The 19220-nt window shown below is 36.6% G+C and overlaps 1 protein-coding gene and 1 long non-coding RNA gene across 3 annotated transcripts in view; one reads left to right on the top strand and one right to left on the bottom strand.

Moving 5' to 3' along the window:
* NAV2 (neuron navigator 2) overlaps nt 1–19220 on the top strand; it is a 321401-nt gene that overhangs the window by 57180 nt on the left and 245001 nt on the right. The window lies entirely within an intron of this gene.
* Nucleotides 13156–19220, bottom strand: part of LOC131187138 (uncharacterized) — a 46900-nt gene continuing 40835 nt past the window's right edge. Inside the window, exon 3 of the long non-coding RNA XR_009152494.1 lies at nt 13156–15170. This is a non-coding gene — a long non-coding RNA (uncharacterized LOC131187138). The remainder of the gene's footprint in view (nt 15171–19220) is intronic.

The following is a 19220-nucleotide window of genomic DNA, read 5'->3' as shown; positions in this document are numbered from 1 at the left end:
AACGAAAAGTGACTGCTATTCCAGGAGTCTCCCTTCTTGTGTTCCGGAAATCAGGAAGCAGAGAGAATAGACTCTGCAGGTGTATAGAAAGCCCTTTCTTACAAACATAAACATCTCAGTCGCTTTTGAATGGGTCCCAAACAAAGGTGAATTTTCATTTAGCACATAGAAGGAACTGAGCCAGCATTTTAAAAAAAAAAAGCTGGGTGATATAAGCTTTAAAAAGTGGGTAAAATGCCAGCAATTTTCCCCTTGATGTTTTGGCTGAATAGCTGGGATCAAAAAGCATGTGCCTACGATCAGACTTCATAGGGATGGTGAAATTATACTAATCAATTTGAAATTGATTGATAATAGGAACAGTGGGCATTTAAAGTGCAAGTTAACTTGGGAGCAAGACTCAGGGAACTCTACGGGTTGACTTATAAATCTAGTGGGTGTTGCAGCATAACAGAGATAAGAAAATTGGAGGCTGCAAGAGCATTCGCTCCCGTGTTTGTTGACTCTTGCTCATTTCTTGACTGTGTTTTTGTAATTTGCTTTCTTCTTTTGCAATGTGTTCTTTTAAAAAATTACTTGAGAAACTACCTGTCTCTCATAGTCTCTGCCCAACTGAGCTGATCTGGCGGGGTTGGCCTCCTCCATATTCCTTCAATGAAATAATGCCACTTATTAGAACCCAGAAGTGTATTTTAACTGTAATAGCACCTGCCCTTTGCAATGAGATTCAAATGTTCTCCATTCTACTGGGGTCTTTAAGGGCCTTGAAGACCTGGCTCTTTGCCTAGACCTTTGGCAAATGTGATTGAAGCACCCCCCTTTTTTCTTTTTTTCCATTGTGTTTTTCTTATTTCTGCCATCTTGTCAGGCCTAAGCCCCAGAGGTGACACAGCAAGATCCACTTGAGTCTACTTCTTTATTTCCTTACAGCTATGAGTCAGTTCCGTATTTGCTTACACAGCTAATAGACAGAATCTTGCCAGACTAACCTTCTAATATAACAGATATACACTGGGAGATTCCAGACTACCACAAACCTTTCCTTTTCTACCTTCACATCCAGTTTAGGACTATGCAGTTTCTTGTCTTGGGAACCTACCTGAAATGTACTGCCTCCTCCCTGGAAAACTGTAATGCTGTTCTCAACATATTCTCCCATCTCCTTCAGCCGCAGATTCCATCATGCTCCATTTTGCTTTGTGTTGTTCTGTTTTAAAAGTTTTTAACAATTTTTAAACTCAGATTGTTGAAAGTTGGGTAGCCTATCCATTTACTAAATAATCATCACAAAATATACTAAGTCATGGGACAGCACATCTGTTATTGTATGCTTCCCATTATGTCTAAATCACATTAATCTTTGTGTAGGTTCTGTACACAAAGTGCAAGTTTGAGTAGGTGCAATGGATTCATCTCTTTCAATACCAATAAATAGACTCTGTACACACACTATTTACCAAGCTTAGCAATATGGAAAACTCCAAGAAGAGTAAAACCTAGGTCAGGGGTCTGCAAACTTGGCTCCTTTAAGACTTATGGACTTCAGCTCCCAGAGTTCTTCAGCCAGCAAAGCTGGTTTTTCAGCTTTTCAGCTCCCAGAGTTGAAGTCCACAAGTCTTAAAGGAACCAAGTTTGCAGACCCCTGATCTAGGACATAGGCTCTAAGAACATGACATGGAAGCACTTGAGTAGTCAAGCTTTCTAAGTTAAAACTTTCTTCAAGTGCTGCAAAGTTAATGTGGCAACCGATGCTTGTGTCTCATGGGTAAGAATGTGAGTGAGATTGGACCAGCTAATTGGTTTGTTCTTATTATCTTCAACCATTGGATTTCATTGGTTCTGCAGGACGCATTTGTGAAAGGATTTTCATATGATTTATATAGGAAAAAACATTGCCATGTGGCTTTTTCCATTGCAGTACCAAAGTGATCGAAAAGACTGTATCTAATTGTATTTTTTCCACCTAGGAATGTTCTGAAATTACAGCACACATTTTTGAAAAGATCTGTAGCCATTCCTGAATTTTCTGCTTTTAATTCTGTGGTTTCCAAAGCATCCTTGCTTTGGGCCAAGGGGGGGGCCTTGCCCTCCTATTTATTTTCAAATATATAAAGATTGTCCCTGTAGAATCTTTCTTCTCTATGTCTATCCCGTTGCTCAGTTTTAGGCTCAGCCATACTGACTGCTTATTTCTATCAAAGAAAACTATCTGGTAACACAGTACTATACAGTATTCTACTCCTCTCTGCGGGTTAAGTCAGCTTTTTGTCTGAAAATGAAAATCAGCCACAGGGAAGTATAATTGTTCAACGAATGAACAGCGCATGATTCCATGTGCCCTTCACTGTTCTTCCTTGTCTAGAAGTACCTGGGCACCTGTTATTTTGCATGGTGGAAAAAAGCCACCAAAGCATAACATCCATGCCCGCTCCAGCAATTAAAATATTTGTGGTTATTGCATGGCCTCGCATCAGCTCAGTGAACAACCTCCAGTGGTAGTCTGGGTGTCAGCTATGGTAACTCTTTTCTTTAATTTTTTAAATTATTTATTCATTTACCTACTCAAATGATTTTTGAATAAAATGGTGCAGACACACAACTTGATTTTGAATAGCTTACAGGCACTTGTATTTCAGTGGTGAATGTTCTATCTAGTGTTCATTTGATAAAGTTTTATTGGTCTTAATGAAAATTGTAGTGTGTTGTTGTCTTTCACATTGACTATTGTCTATCTGTTGCAAACAGCTTTTTTTCTCATTTTATTAGGCGCAGGGGACAAACTAGAAGCTCACAGAAATGCTTTCTATAGTTTGCACCTGGTGTGCTTGTCTGAATGTTAAATGAGTTAAAAGTTAGCGACAATCTTTGGCAAAAGTCCTTGGGATTTTTACCCCCCTCTATCCACTTTTTAGTAAGTAGATAGCATTACTCGGTGGTGAAGACTGTGGTTAGGACAAAAAGCTTTATTTTTGTAATAATGGTTTTAAATCATGCACATAGACATCTCTCATGCACATAAACATCTCTGCATCTAAATCAAGCAAAGATTTAAATTAAGCCCCATAACTGTAAGGAAGATGATTATCTTGTATAAAGATGCTTCTGTTGTTATCATTGTACCACTCAAATAGTAAGAGACTCCGTTTTGTTTGCCATCCTGATCTCCATCTAAAAATATCTAAGAAAAAAAGGAATACAGGCTCTGGAAAAAAAGACTGTGGTGAAGCAAGAAAAAGAAAAAGAAAAACTGTGATAAATGTAATCACAGGACAATCTATGGAGACTTATTTTTCAAAATGGTTCAAGATTGTTAATTAGTTATTGTGTCTCTGCTTCTGAAAAGGTCCCTTCCTTTTTTTTAATTTTTGCAACTTTTATCCATTTTTCTGCTCAGTCCTTTCTGACCATTATCAGATTTTTTTTAAAAATAAAAAAATTAAATATTACTAATGTGTAAATCTTGTGTCTTTTTGTACTTTGTTTTATTATGGCTACAGCCTTCTTTGCTGCCAAAGAGATCACGACAGGTAAAATGGTTCTTTTCTTTCACCATATTTTTCTGTTTTTATCCTCAATAAATTATAGTTTAAAATGAATGTTGCGATTCCATAATCCTGCTGGTTTCTTCCAATAAACCTGGGGGGGAGATCAGCAGTTTACATTTCATATTATAATTAACCCTGATTGACAATTTGTTAAATTCAATCATGAGAAACCCTTCCTTAACTCTGACTGGGGAAAACAAAATTTCAAACTTCTATTCACAATCTCAATTTGTCACAATGGTCGATCAAAACTTGATATAGGAACCTTCTCCCATGCCAAAAAAAAAGAAAAGAGGAAGATTGAGTTTGAAAGTATCTTGAGCTTGTTCTTGTCATTTGGAACTAATTGTTACTCATTAGTCAATGATTGTTTCAAAGTCATCCTCTAACCTTCAAGGGGGAAGTCTGACGATCATTTCTGTATGGTGAATATCACAATTTATATGGAATAGTTAATTTCAGATTTTTCTTGAAGTTCACGTTAGTAATAGTGCTGAAGTATGCACATAGAGCTTTTCCATGAAAGGGGAAAACTTATGTGATGTTTGGAGCAATTCTTGAGTGGGGATAGCTGGGGGGGTTTGGACTAGAAGACTTACTCTGTTAATCTAATGAACTAACGGACTTCCGGTTTGGCACCGTAGGTGATGGCGGTGATCTTTATGATCACCAACCTCTGGATTATGTGGAATCGCTAGGACAGCTTAAATCTGCTGTCCAGCGGTTCGGAAAACCCCTTCTTCGGGAGAAGGAGAAGGTGGTGAGCTGAGGGCAGAGGTTGAATTTCCCTAAAGCCCCTGAGAAAAAAGGGGTTTGAAGGGTTAAGTTCCCTCCAGTAACCCGAAGTGCTCCAGATCCGAGGATTCTTCTGCTTTGGCGGAACCAATCACCACGACCAAACGCCGAGATTTATTTTGGACAATAAAGGATTATACCGGACAGAACGAAAGTGGGAGAACTTTATGCAAGTAGCCAAGCCGATTCCCCGATACTTTGTAACAAGCTTGAAAACAGTAAAAAAATGGAGGCGAATTGTTAACAAGTTAACGAGTGGAAAGCGAAAGCGATACTTTCAGCGTTCCGTCTGCAGTTGGTAATTTGCATGTTACTTGCTGCTTTTACTCTTTAACTCTTTGCTGCCTGCTGATAGAATCTAGGGGAGATTTTTAAATACTGCTTTAAAAGACTGTGTTTTTTAGAGGTTAAGAAGATTTAAAGTGAATATTAAGTTGGAAATAAATAAATATATAATTTTATAGAAGATGGCAGCCAAACAATTAAAGTCTACTGTAACAAAGAGCTCTGGAACTTTATCAGCTGGTGCCTCTCCAGCTCATACAGCAGAGACTAGAACATTGAATTTAGAGGCGTTACAAGAGAACTTAAAAGGCTTTATAGAAGAAAATTTAAAGTAATAACTGATGAGATGTCTGAAATGAAAGAGCAGATATCAGAAATTCAAGTGGGAAATAAAGAAGTTAAAGAAGGATTTGTAATGGCAGTACAAGTTTGGCAACGAATGTGATTTTATTGGAGGAGGAGGTTGAAGAAATTAAGCAACATAATTTAAAATTAGAAAATAAAATGGATGAATTTCAAAGTAAAATGGAAAAACAGAGGATGAAATAGTTTTGATACAATATAGAAATATGGAATTTGCTCTTAGAATTCGAGGTTTGAAAGAAAATAAGGAAGAGAATTTAAGGAAATTTTTCTGAAGTATTTGCTGAGATATTAGCAGCTCGTCCAGCAGATGTGGCTTATCAAATTGATAAAATATATCGTGTGAATTCTTGGATAGCAAGGCAAAAAAGTTGCCAAGGGATGTTGTTATTTATTTTACAAACAGAACAGTGAGAAATCAGATTTTGCAAGCTTCATATAAGGGGAGAAGATTCAGATTGCTGGTCAAGATATTTTGATATTAAAGGAAATTCCACCAAAATGTTAAGGGCTAGGAAGGAATTTGCCTTCCTGGTGAATGAACTTAAAAACATCAGATTGAATATAGATGGGATATTCCAACTGGTATAATAGTATATTATGCAGGAAAGTATATCGTTTCAATACGGTTGGAAAAGCAAGAGAATTTTATGTTGAGGTATTAAAGTTGGAAGTCTTCCCCATTGGAAGCTAGAGGAAGGAGGCTGAAGTGAAGGAAAGAGAAGTGAAGCAGGTACAAGAACAGATTGTGATGGAAGAAGATTTATTACAAGTGTTGGAAATACCTACGACGGGTTTAGATTCAAAAGAACAAAGGTTGACAAGAGCTGCTGCTAAACGCAAGGAACAAGAGATGAAGGCACAACAACAACTGGCAACTACTACAACGGAAACAGTGGGAGGAGCAAGGCCTAAAGTAAAATGTGATCTGCGGCTGGTGTTCCAAAAGTTTCCTATCTTGGAATGTTAATGGCCTGAACTCACCGTAGAAGAGAAGGAAAGTATTTCATTATTTGAAACAATTTAAAATGACATTACCTGTTTACAAGAAACACATATTAGATCTTGCTAAATGTTGAGATGCGATTGTGAAGATGCTACTTATTACCATATATGGTGGACTTGTAAAAAAGTATGGTGGATCATGCAGAATATTTTGAAAAGAAGATTAAGTTTACTCCGCAGTTCTTTCTACTAGGAATAATTATGGACTACACAGCTATAGAGACTAAATTGATTTTGAACTTAATAACAGTCGCAAGACTTTTGATTGCTCAGTATTGGAAGAAAGAAGAATTACCTACAATCAAGAATGGACACTCAAAGTATCAAATCTGGCAGAGATGACAAAATCTCCGCTTACTTGAAAGACTATACACTAGAAAATATATTCTAGAATGGAAAATGTGGATTGATTATATTTAAAATAAGTATCAGATAAAAAAATATTGAATAGCATATGAGTAAATTTAGGAAATATTTTGTATTAGATATATTTTTGAAGGAGAGGGAATTGAGAGTGTGACTAAGTGTGGTGTGACTAGAGATTATAATTTAGGAATTATTTTGGATTATGATTGTTAGTTTTGATACCCTGCATTTTGTTCTGGGAAGTCGGGATGGGGGGTGGGGGGTAAGGGGGAGGGGAATTGGGGGGGGTTTGGTAGAGATGGAGTGATGGTTAATGTACAGGGATTATTGAAGAAATATAATTAATGTAGGATCGGGTCTGCATAGTTACCATTTTAGAACGGTGAGGAGGGAGAAAAGAGAGTAGGAGGTAGGAAAGAGGAGAAGAGGAAGGAAGAGGGATAGTAGAGGGAGAAGGAAGGTGTAGGGTGGAGGGAGGAGCGGATGTAGATAAGAGAAGGAGAGGAAGGTTTGGAAAGTAAAAGAAGGTAGAAGAGGGAAGAGTGTTAAAAAGGGGGGTGGTGACTGGGCAAGCCCAACTAATTGTATATAACTGTACATTGGATGAATTATTTGATATGATTGTAAAAATAAAACTTTTTATGAAAAAAAAAAATCTAATGAACTAACATTTAAATTCTCTATTTGGCCTAGTCCAAATGGACACTGTTTTATAATAGGCAGACCTATATTATGCACTCAGGAATAAAGAGCTACAAAAACTCTTAATATGCAGAAGATAAATGTGTCAGAATTAGCTGCTCAGTTTAAGAGTGATAACTAGGACAATGTGGCATTTTGGATTTAATTTGTTTTGGAGGGGCATAGAAACTTGAAAAGAGCAACTTTTTCTACACTTTAAAGCAGCGTGATCCCAGAAAAAGCTCCTGCTATCTTAAGGCATTACAACCAAAAGCTGTATGGATATTCTACACTCTGCAAATTGCTTTTGAAGGATTGAATCCAAAAAGCTTCATGACTAGCAACCATATGGTATGCACTGCATCCTTCAAAGGTAAGACTGCGATGGTGGGACTGTTATGAGACTTGATCAGTTGGTAATTGGTTCTGATGCCTGTCAGGGAAGAAAAACACACTTCTGCATGGCTTTGATTGCACTTTTGATTTTCCTTTTGATTTTCCTTTTAACTTTGGATTTTTTCTACCGAATTCTATTAAAGACCCATTTGTTAAATTAAAAATTTAAGTTAATCCAACATGCTATTCCTACAGTGATCACCTGGGTGCCTTTGGACACCAAAAATAGGGTATGGGGGCTAAAGTCCAGTCCTGTTGTTTTTTGCAAGTAGTTACTTTTCAATGCAGATTGTTTGTGAATAGACTTCCTCTTTGTGAATTTTCATATCCTCCCTTTCAAGTACTAATAATTATGGGTTCCTACACCTTCCATTCCACCTCCCCAATTCTATTTATATAATATACCTGTCATTTCTTTCTCATTCATTTTGTTTTTGTGAATTGTTCTCACAAAATAGTATGTGAAGAATGAGTGCTAGTTTCTTATCAATGTCAGCAGTGAAATCCAGCTGGATCTATCAGGCTTGCGCAAACCGGTAGCACTGGTGGCGGGAGACTCCGCCCACCCACTGGGTTGTCATTATGTCCCGTTTTTGACCATCTGCGCATGCGCAGAAGGCTCTGCGCATGCACAGAAGAGGCATGCGTGCTCACATTCTCGAATGTGAATGGTAGCAAAGGTAAGTGCATTTCACCGCTGATCAATGTTATTTCTGATCCTGCCTACATTCAGATTCTTGCCACATATTCATATTCTGCTGTAAATCTGTGTAATTTAAAATGTGCATTTAAAGGAATGATTTCATTCAATATAAAAATTGATTTGAGAAGAGACAAGCCACATTTCCTCGTCAATGTAGAGTGATTGCAGTTCATGTTATCATCTGTTATCAGCTTAGATGTAGAAAGATAAGCTTTCAAAAAAGAGAGAGAGAGAGATGGACTGGTTAGGAGAAATTCTAAGCAAGGCAAGCTTAATTATCCTTTTTGTGCCTATAAATGCCCTTAAAAGGGATTTGGCCTTTAATCATACCGATAACCTGCTATTTTCATAGACGACAACAGCATTTATGCTTCCCTCTGAAATGCAATTACTTTAGAGCTCCTTTCCCCAACTGCTAATAGCACAGCATGCTCCAGAAAGTATGATGGGAATACGTGCAAACTGTTTTCCTCTCTTACCATTGAAACCTCCATCTTTCAAAGATCAAGGTGGCAGCAAAGCGAAACAAGTGCTTTCTGTTTGTTCCCAAGGCTCCTCTCGCAGTTAGCTGCGAACTGGGAAGCAGAATCAGGCTGGGTTTATTGACATGCAAATGAGCCCAGCAAGCTTTCCTCTTCAGTCTGGAATCTTCTTATCCCACATTAACATAAACCTTACAATTCTATAGGGTAGTTGGGAAATAGAAAGCAGGCCTAAAGGAGTTAGACAGGTGGTTTCTCTCCAAGCTGCTTCAGTGGCAGAAGGACCACTTCAATGCTAAGGGCTTTTTCCCTCCCCTCTCTCTGCCACCACATTTAATTCAATATTCTGTGCAAAAGAATGTTGGTGATATATTACTTTGCACCTTTTTGTCTTAAATAGTCCTGAAAATGTGTTAAGTCACAGCAGCTGACTGTACGACATACAAAACACCTCAGAGTAGCTCATTTCGGGGCCCTTCTGTGAGAGTAATGAAGGGCTCAGGTATTGCTCAGGTATTGCATTCAGCAATACTGCGGACTTAAATGTCACCCCTATAATAGCAAAATAAGTACGCATATATATCTGAACATACCCTTGCAGCGTTTCTCACACTTTATTGATGTTGATATCATCTTGGTAAATGTTTTGCTACTGGCTGAATATTAAAAGTTTTTTTAAAAAAAAAAAATACAACGTACACAGGGCAAAAATGCTTAAAATGTGTGCCTGCTTTCTCTTCATTTAATAAACTCTATCCCTATCTTAGAAAATTCACTGTAAAAATAATTCAAAATTCGTTACGTCACATTCTTTTTGGAAATATGTGCAAATTCCCCAAAGGATTTTGCTTAGAGCAATATGAATCTATGGAGATTCTCAGTCATCCAGGTCGTGGTTGTCTCAAGAGGCACTTTCTTGTTTTTCTTTGAATCTTTGAGCCAAAACCCAATGTCTTCGAATCTTCGTTTTTCTTTGGAAATGAATCTTTGAGCCAAAACTCAATTTAAGACTAGCTGGCAAGTATGCATAGTTAGGGGCATTTAAAGGCCTGGTGCTGTTGGCAGCTGCATTGGCAGGCTCACTAGTGCTGGTTCAGTACTTTTGATTTGATTCCAAAAAGGTGCTTCACAGCAGGCACAGATACAAACTTCATATTTAATTGCAATTACTTAAGGCAGCCTTATCTTGTTCTGTCATTGTGTGTCAGGTCCAGAAGGGAGCTCTGTGATCTCAGGAAAAGACATGGCTCCTTTAAAGATTTAGAGACCTGTTCTGTTTCCATTCCCCCCACCCCTCACAAAGCACCTTGTAAAATTATTTCAAAAGCGCTTGACAGCATTATTTTACACTTGAACTATCAGTTATAAGAATATTTACAAAAATGTAAGGCTTCCTACTCAAGAATCTGAATGGCTGACTCAGACAATTGTGAAAGCCCGAGGAAAAGTAGAAAAGGCTAGCACAAGAATTGAGATATAGAGGCAGCTGCTATGGAGTTTGTACAGTTCATGGCTTAAAATGAGATCTACAGCCAAAGGACATCAGTCATCAAGGTGAATCATTACAATGGTCCTTACTATCTTACATTTCAGTACAGTGTATTTGTGACATTTGTGATGCATTTTCCCAGACGGCAACTGAGTGTAACATAATGCTAGTTAGACTCTTGTATAGTAAATATAATATTTGTACAGAGACCATCATATAACAACACTCACTCCCAGAAGTCTTACCAAATTGTAAATATGCATTTCAGCTCTTACTACAGTACAGTAAAATGATATGGCAAGGTTATTTTAGGCTCTGAACATAATAGTTTGAAGCCAGATATAGTTATGCATAAAGCAGATCCTTTGAAATTGATGAGACATATTTGTCATAACTATCTTAAATTTCATTTCATTTTATAAAGGTAAAGGTAAAGGTTCCCCTCGCACATACGTGCTAGTCGTTGCCGACTCTAGGGGGCGGTGCTCATCTCCGTTTCAAAGCCGAAGAGCCAGCGCTGTCCGAAGACGTCTCCGTGGTCATGTGGCCATTTTATAAGAGAGACTAATTAGCATTATATCTCTTAACTCTGGACATGTTTGGGCCGTAATAGCTCAGGCTATTAGAAGCCTGTTATTAGAACACAGCAGCCTGCAATTACTGCAGGTTCAAGCACGGCCCGAGGTTGACTCAGCCTTCCATCCTTTATAAAGTAGGTAAAATGAGGACCCAGATTGTTGGGGGGGCAATAAGTTGACTTTGTAAAATATACAAATAGAATGAGACTATTGCCTTATACACTGTAAGCCGCCCTGAGTCTTCGGAGAAGGGCGGGATATAAATGTAAATAAAAAAAAAATGTCTTCTGTATTATTATTATTTATTAAACCTATTTGTTGCCTATTTCGCCATGGGGCTATGCTAGGTGGCTTACAACAATAAAAAGGAAGAAATGAAAAGCATGTAAACAATACAGTAGTTCTGTAATTATTAGGCGAAGATTAGATTTGATGATTTGTTAAAAGAATGGAATAAGTCCTAGGTACTTTTTGGTGGCCTCACTACAAGAGTAATATTTTAGTGTCACAGAGTTAGGGATGAGGCAGTATGAGTTGATGGGGACATGGAACAATATCAGGTGAAATTCAATTATTTAAATTTTTTCATCCTTAGCACAATTTACTGGATGTCGATAAGCTTTTAAATAAAAGTTTGACATGTGAACAGCATGCATCCTTTTGGGAAAAGGTTGTTATGAACAAAATTGCCAGTGGGCAAAGTGATGGTGGAGTGACTAAATCCTGCCTAAATTTAAAAAGAACCCTAGAAGTGATGCCAAGAAAATAGCATACATGGAAAGAACTTTAAGAGCCAAAGGAAAGAAGGATAGAATGTTGGAGATGATGGACATGAGATCCTAGGGGAAAAAATATAACCGCTTTAAAAAAAACATCTTATCATGTGTGCATTGTAATTCCCAGGGACAGCCTGCTGAGTTCAATGACCCACTGAGACACCAACAGAGCATAGAGCAGAAGTCTTGTTAGTCCTCTTATGACATGCAGTTCATGTGAGGTAGTAGTATTGTAAGAATTGATGCCATCAGAACACAGGATTCAGCACTTGTTAGTGGATGAAGCTTCCATCTGAGTGTATAAGACATCATATCTATGGGGCTATGGGTGTACCCAAAACTATCACTGATCACAAAGGAGAGAAAAACTATTATATTCAGAAAGAGGCTAAACGGTGGATTCAGTATGTCTGGAATGAATTATCTGACTATTTCTGAATTCTGAAAATCACACATCAAAGAAACAATTATCTGAAGAAAAACCCTGGCGATCCATCTTAAACGTAGGATATTTTAGAACTGAACTATATTTCCTACCATGTTCAAGCTTGACCAGTTTAGGTTGGCCTTGACTAAATTGATAATTTTAGTCTTTTAATCAATGGATTAAAGTGGTAATTGGTAATGTGGCCAGTTGAAGAAATGTAACTTCTCTTAAATCAACGGGGACGGAGGGTGTACAAATCAAGGACTTTAATTGCAGTAAAGGCAGAGAGCATAACAAGCTTTAGGGAATATCTTTCTTTTCTAGCTTTCATGCATCTCCTGAAAAGGCAATATAAATTAGGATGTTTGGATGATGTATGCTGAGCCTCACAGTAAGAATTAGTGAAATAGATCATAGATCTTTATGTGGTAAGACTTTGATGATTAAAGTTGAAGCTTCTCCTGAAGGTTAGTTCTCATTTTCTACTTTCTACCTAGGACAGGTTCAAATGGTATCATTCTTATTTGTCGACGGAGCTTCATATGCATCTATTTAAAATATTTCTAAATTTATTAATTCTGATTTTTTTTAAAAAATACATTTGCAGTGTTATATGTGTATACATATGCATTCTGTAAATGACAAAAAAGCTTTAGCCTTTGGTCCTAGTTTCTTGTATTACAAATACTATAAGCATGATAGTGTATGTTGGCAAGAGTAGTAGTCTAGTAATGGTATGTGGGGAATGACCTTAGGGGAGGGATAGGGTAAAAAGATGCAGCCAAGGAAACAGTCAGATAAAAGACAACTTAGCCCACAACGGCAATGTGGGCAAAGCAAGAGTCTCAAAAGACCCCCCTCCCCTACCTAGTTTCATGGGTTGTAAAGGGGATGAGGGAAGAGATATTCATTCAGACATCCAAGTTTCTGTTAATGTAACCTTGCGCTAAGGTAGAATTGTAAAGTTTACCAGGTTATTTTCCTGCTTGGCCTACGCACAAGGCTGACAATTCATGATTAATCTTTAGACTAAATAGCAAGAGTCCAGGTTTTAGTTATTTGGGGGCTTGTAGAGGTTGGCAGAAAGCTTCTTATCTAAATCCCAACAATCATGATGTGCTTTTCTATACAAAAAAATTAACAAGAAAGGAGAAATATGTGGATTCAAAATAATTTGATTTAGACTTACTTAATAGAATAGAATAGAATAGAATAGAATTTTTTATTGGCCAAGTGTGATTGGACACACAAGGAATTTGTCTTGGTGCATACGCTCTCAGTGTACATAAAAAAAAAGATACATTCGTCAAGAATCATAAGGTACAACACTTAATGATCGTCATAGGCTACAAATAAGCAATCAGGAAACAATCTATCAATATAAATCGTAAGGATACAAGCAAAAAGTTACAGTCATAAGTGGATGGAGATGGGTGATGGGAACGATGAGAAGATTAATAATAGTGCAGATTTAGTAAATAGTTTGACAGTGTTGAGGGAATTATTTGTTTAGCAGTGTGATGACGTTTGGGAAAAAACTGTTCTTGTGTCTAGTTATTCTGATGTGCAGTGCTCTATAGTGTCGTTTTGAGGGTAGGAGTTGAAACAGTTTATGTCCAGGATGTGAGGAGTCTGTAAACATTTTCACAGCCCTCTTTTTGACTCGTGCAGTATACAGGTCCTCAATGGAAGGCAGGTTGGTAGCAATTGTTTTTTCTGCTTAAAATAGTTCAGATTATTTGCATCGCTCCAGAATAAGTTGTGCCATTGTATGATTTCATGATGGCAACCAAGGTCAGCTGCTTTCTAGTTCAGCTGTGATGCATTTGTAGTGAAACTATTATTTCTCTCCTTCTCTCATAGAGGTGTGTGGGAGGGTGTTTAGTTCTTTGGATCATAGGACAACTCCTGATTCCTGGCTTCAAATCATTCAAAAGTGGCTTAACCACCTTTTGAACTGCAGTACCTCTCATAAGAACAGCTGAGATTTTTTTCTACATGGCCAGGCTGCTATAGACAAAATAAAGTGAGAATGTAGATGGGAAGTAAAGCCATTTTTGTTTTATATCCCTTTTTTATGCAGTGAAGGTGATTCCATTTCTTGTTACTCCAAAGCCTATGACACTTTGAAGGTGGACAGTGATTAAATAACATTCTTTGCTCCTTACTTTTAGATCAGTGGAATTGAATGAGAATCGTGAATCATTTTTATAAAAAACTATTGGAACTACTTTTGAAGGACTGGGAAATGGTAGTAATATAGAAGTTATCTTGATGTCACTTATGTCTGCATTCAATATAATTTGAAAAGTATTTCAGTGGCTTGTTTAAGTTGCCAATGAAGCTTATGAAAAGGACAAAGATTTGCTAGATTTAATTAAAACCAGAAAAGCTTTTTGTTTGTTTAAAGCACATCACTTTTATTACATTATTGATTTATTTTCTACCTAAAAGGGGCAGTACTACCTCTGGGAAGCATGTAAAGCAACAAATCCTAATTTACTAAGTCACAAATGAATAATCAGCATGGTCATTCACTCCTGCTTGTCTCTTCTATTTCATGAATGGGAAAACAAACTAGAAATAAATAGATTCACATTACAGGGTTACTAACCTTAACCTAATTATTGGTACTTGTACTTTTGATTCCTTTCCCAAATACCTGTAATATGAACTTTTATATTTTTATTGATTGCAAATGTAGCATCTCTTTCTTGCCCAATTGTGTCAATTTGTATCCCTTATTAGAGTACAGGTTATACATCTTTATCATTATTTTAATGCTCCCATCTTTTAGAAGAAGGTCCAAATTATTTATAATCTTTTGATGGCCTCTGAAGGGTGATCATTTCTACTAGCTACCTGCATTATTTATTTCAAAATGTATATGCTGCACTCTCTTTTTCTTGCGGATCTAAAATCCTTGCAAACATTGATGCATAATCACATCTCAAACAAAACAAACCAGCTAAGAAATCTCCAAAAGTCCTAATAGAAATAAATATTTTAAACTTCCTCCTAAATCAATATAGCCTCATCACAGAAAAAGCAGAATAAAGCCATTGATGTTAAATGTACGCATGGTATATATATATGTGTGTGTGTGTACAATATATACATGTTCAAATGTAAATGCAAAAGGAGTCCTGTTAAAAGATCTCAAGAGTGCTGTGCAGATTGTGGGAGAGCAGGTGGTCCTTCAAGTAATCTTCAGATCCCCCCTCCTTATTTTTGCTGAATTGTACGTGTTTTAAGAATTCCTTGGAACAATACGTTCATCTGTAAGCAAAATAAGGCAGGTTATTTTACTTCATTTGAAATAAAGGCTGTTTGTCAACCAGCAATTCTTTTTTATGGAGATATAATTTGTTCCTGGAATATTGCCAGCCTGGGATTCTGTTTTCATGTTCCCATTTCCCTTATGATGGCTTGTTTATGCAGGTGTCTGAACATGGGCCTGACCCTAGAAGGTGTGCTTGGGAGTATCCCATCACAGTGGTGGAAAAGTTCTGTCTCTGTGTGACTGTCAAGGTCTCTGACACCCAAAACCTGATATTTCGCTTTTTAACTTGTCAAATATTTCATGTAAGCCACATGCTTCTTAGCAACATTTTTCTGTTTCTAATATAACCACAACAAGGTTGCTATGACCTCTGCTTTTCAAAGAATGATCTGTCATTGGAGTGTTGTTTTTTTCTCAATATTGAATGTGAAATTTTTCTGTAAATAACTTTTTGGTCTCTTGATACAAGGTTTAATAGTCATGAAATTTGAAACTCAGCCTGCGCCTTTTTTTTATTAACATTGTCATCAGTAAAAGAGTGATGACTAATGTAACTGGATACAATAAGCATCTGATAACCTTTTCTGCTTTTTTTCCTAATATGTTGAGTCTACAAGGAGAAGAGTGATACTGAGAAACTGAGATCATTTCAATAAATAAAACATTGGACTGGAGTACTAAACTCGTATACTTAGTAGTAAATTATTTTCAGTCAATTGAATCCTTTAAATTGGGGACCTCTGACTTTTCAGATGTGGCTGAACTACATGTTTTAGCATCCTTAATCTTTGTATGGTTTGATTTTCACAAAAGTGTGGTATAGATAGTCCTCGACTTAGAACAGCAATCGAACCCAACATTTCTTCTGCTAAACGAGACAGTTGTGAAGTCAGTTTTGATCCCCTTTATGACCTTTCTTGCCACAGTTGTTAAGTGAATCGCTGCAGTTGTTAAGGGAGTAGTAGAGTTGCTAAACAAAACTGGCTTCCCCATTGACTTTGCTTGTCAGAAGGTTGCAAGAAGTAATCACATGACCCTGGAACACTGCAAGCATCATAAATATGAGCCAGTTGCCAAGCATTTGAATTTTGATCACGTGACCATGGGGATGCTGTAGTAATCATAAGTATGAAAAATGATCATAAGTCACTTTTTCCAGTACCGTTGTAACTTTAACAGTCACTTAAACAGACTGTTATATAAGTTGGGGACTACCTGTACTACCTACTCATGGCTTCCTGGTTTATTTTCTTGGTTAAAAACTGTGCTGTGGGAATTATCTCTCTTTGGTTTCAGCGGGAGTATCGTTCCTAATGTGATCTTACAACTTGTCCCACCTTGTTATGAAGGCTATGAATAAAGAGACTAGCCAGATATATCAATGTTCCACCTCCAAATTGTGCTTCTTTTCAAAAATAAACTGATGGGTCAGCAAAAGCTATTGCAGATCAAGGAATAAATATTATTTAAAAAATTAATGAAGTTGGGACTTGTTCAGCTATGAATTCTTGTGTGGCAAAATTGGAATCTTTCCACTGTTGCAAGAACATAGTTGTGATTTCTGGCGTATATCTTAAGAAAAGTTGCCAGATATAATAATTCATCTCCTTGCTCCCCTCCTTTTTAAATTGAATTTGTTTTGGGGAGCTATTCTGTGTTGCTCTGTGAGCAAAGTAAGATTCTTGACACAGATTAGTAACAACTGAATTCTTCTGTTGTGTTTTAGAGCTAGTCATGTATTTGCCCAATATAAATAAACAAAATCTTTGAACGTATCTTCATTTATCAGGGTTCAATTTCCTTCTCATTTCCAATTCACAGTGGGGAATTTTACACCATGCTGTGCAGTTTAATTTATGGAAATTGTTTGCAACTTCTGTGCAGTAATTCACTCTGTTGTTGTTCTTGTCACTTTATATATTTGGACAGAGATACTGTATAGCAGTGAACTTTATTTGCTGAGATTCCCCTTTCTTAAAATTTTTTAATGTCATGAGAATCTCCATCGGTAGAGAAACTTCTCTACTGTACCAAATCAGCTTTCTGAGAAAATGATAAGGGTGAGGAGAAGTATGTGTTTTTACAACTGAGTAAAGTTTTTATTCAGTTTTAGCTAGAAACATAGCCTTCTGAAATGGGATTTAAGCAGGTTATTATGGGTAAGAGCGATCATGATAAGTGCTAAATGCAGTAGAAATGATTGACACATCATAGCCCTAGAAAACTCTCTTTCTGATGAACATTGGGACAAAAAAATAAATTCTGATAAGTTGGATCTACAAAAGTCTCTGAAAAGCTAAAACAATTTTTCTTAAGAAAATAAACTTTCTGCTTACTTTTAGCCTTTTACGGCTACCCAGTGACTGCAGATTATTCATCTTTTCTGTGTGAAAAGATAATGCATGATTCAAACCAACAGGGATTTGCAGTTTGTGTATGTGCGTGTGCGTATGTGTGTTTGATATTTTGCACTAAGGGGACAGGTTTTAAATTATCTGCAGGTTCACCAAATGAAGAATAGAAAGCAGGCTTGTCTTCTTACCTAGCTATTTTATACCGTTTTCCCCAAAATAAGACATCCCCTGATAATAAGCCCAATTGGACTTTTGAGTGCATGATAATAAGGCCAAGTACTTATTTCAGGGTTAAAAAAATATAAGACAGGGTCTTATTTTCGGGGAAACACAGTAGCTGTTACTTTTTTTCAACCATATGATAAAGTATTGCTTAGTTCATCAGTTATCTTTTATATTTAAACTAATTGCAGGTACAACAGATGAAGAGAATGAAGTTCGTCGTTCAGTCATTGTCTTGTGATTATTATGTCTTGCCAGAAAAAAAGAACAATAAGACTTGCATAGGGGGGTTCTCTATCATGATGTAAATGCAGAAAACCACTTGCATTAAAAATAGCTTTGGTTCAAAGGTGCATCTGCATTACTCAATCACTGCATGGTCAACATCAAGCAATTACTAACATGCTGAGTGGGTTATTATATGTAACCCCATATAATATTTAAATAATAATTTAGCACTTCTCCACACTACCTCTAATGCCTTTCAGTAGGATCAACTCATACATCTTTCTGCTACTAAGTATACAGTAATTAAATACGGCACATTCAAGCAATGTAAGGGCATGAATTAAATCATTCCTTAATTGATGAGGTATAACACAGAAAGCTGGGTTATACATAGATCTCAGCTGGGCAAATGAAAGAATGCTGCACTTGGTATATTTTTCAACAGACATTACAAACATTTAGATGTACCATTCACATGAAATCATTAGAATCCACATTGTATTTAAGAATAAATACAAGTTCCTGACATAAGACATAAAGTAGGAAAATGTCTATATGTTAAAATTTTTAAGTTCATAAAATGTTCCCTGGGAACAGGGTGAAAAGTTTTATATTATTGAAGCTGGGGGATCTGTTATATATGACTACAGTTTCTGGTCAAAAATGTAATGGAATTTATTTACGTATCAACCTTCTGGATTAATGAGAAATTGCAAGAAAAGAATGATTTAGGTATAATGATTCATTATACATTATAATACGACAGGACCTGTGCTTAACTCATAGAATCATCTATTGCAATGTCCTTCTTGTTGCAGACTACTTCAGCTTCAATCATAACAATACAAGAGCAAACAATAGATTTAAACTCAATGTTAACCGTTTCAATCTTGATTGCAGAAAATATGACTTCTGTAACAGAGTTATTAGTGCTTGGAACACTTTACCTGACTGTGGTCTCTTCTCAAAATCCCCAAAGCTTTAACCAAAAACTCTCTACTATTGACCTCACCCCATTCCTAAGAGGTCTGTAAGGGACGTGCATAAGAGCACAAACGTGCCTACCGTTCCTGTCCTATTGTTTCCTTTCATTATATCCAATTAATAAAGCTATTATATATTTATGCTCATATATATGCTTATATATTATATAGTTATTTTCATGCTTATGCTTATATGTACTATTGTGACAAATAAAATAAATAAAATAAATAAATAAAATTCTATTTAAAAAGAATCATT

This window comes from Ahaetulla prasina, chromosome 1 (genome assembly GCF_028640845.1).
Source record: "Ahaetulla prasina isolate Xishuangbanna chromosome 1, ASM2864084v1, whole genome shotgun sequence".
NCBI lineage: Eukaryota > Metazoa > Chordata > Lepidosauria > Squamata > Colubridae > Ahaetulla > Ahaetulla prasina.
This window is presented reverse-complemented; position numbering and strand designations above follow the sequence as displayed.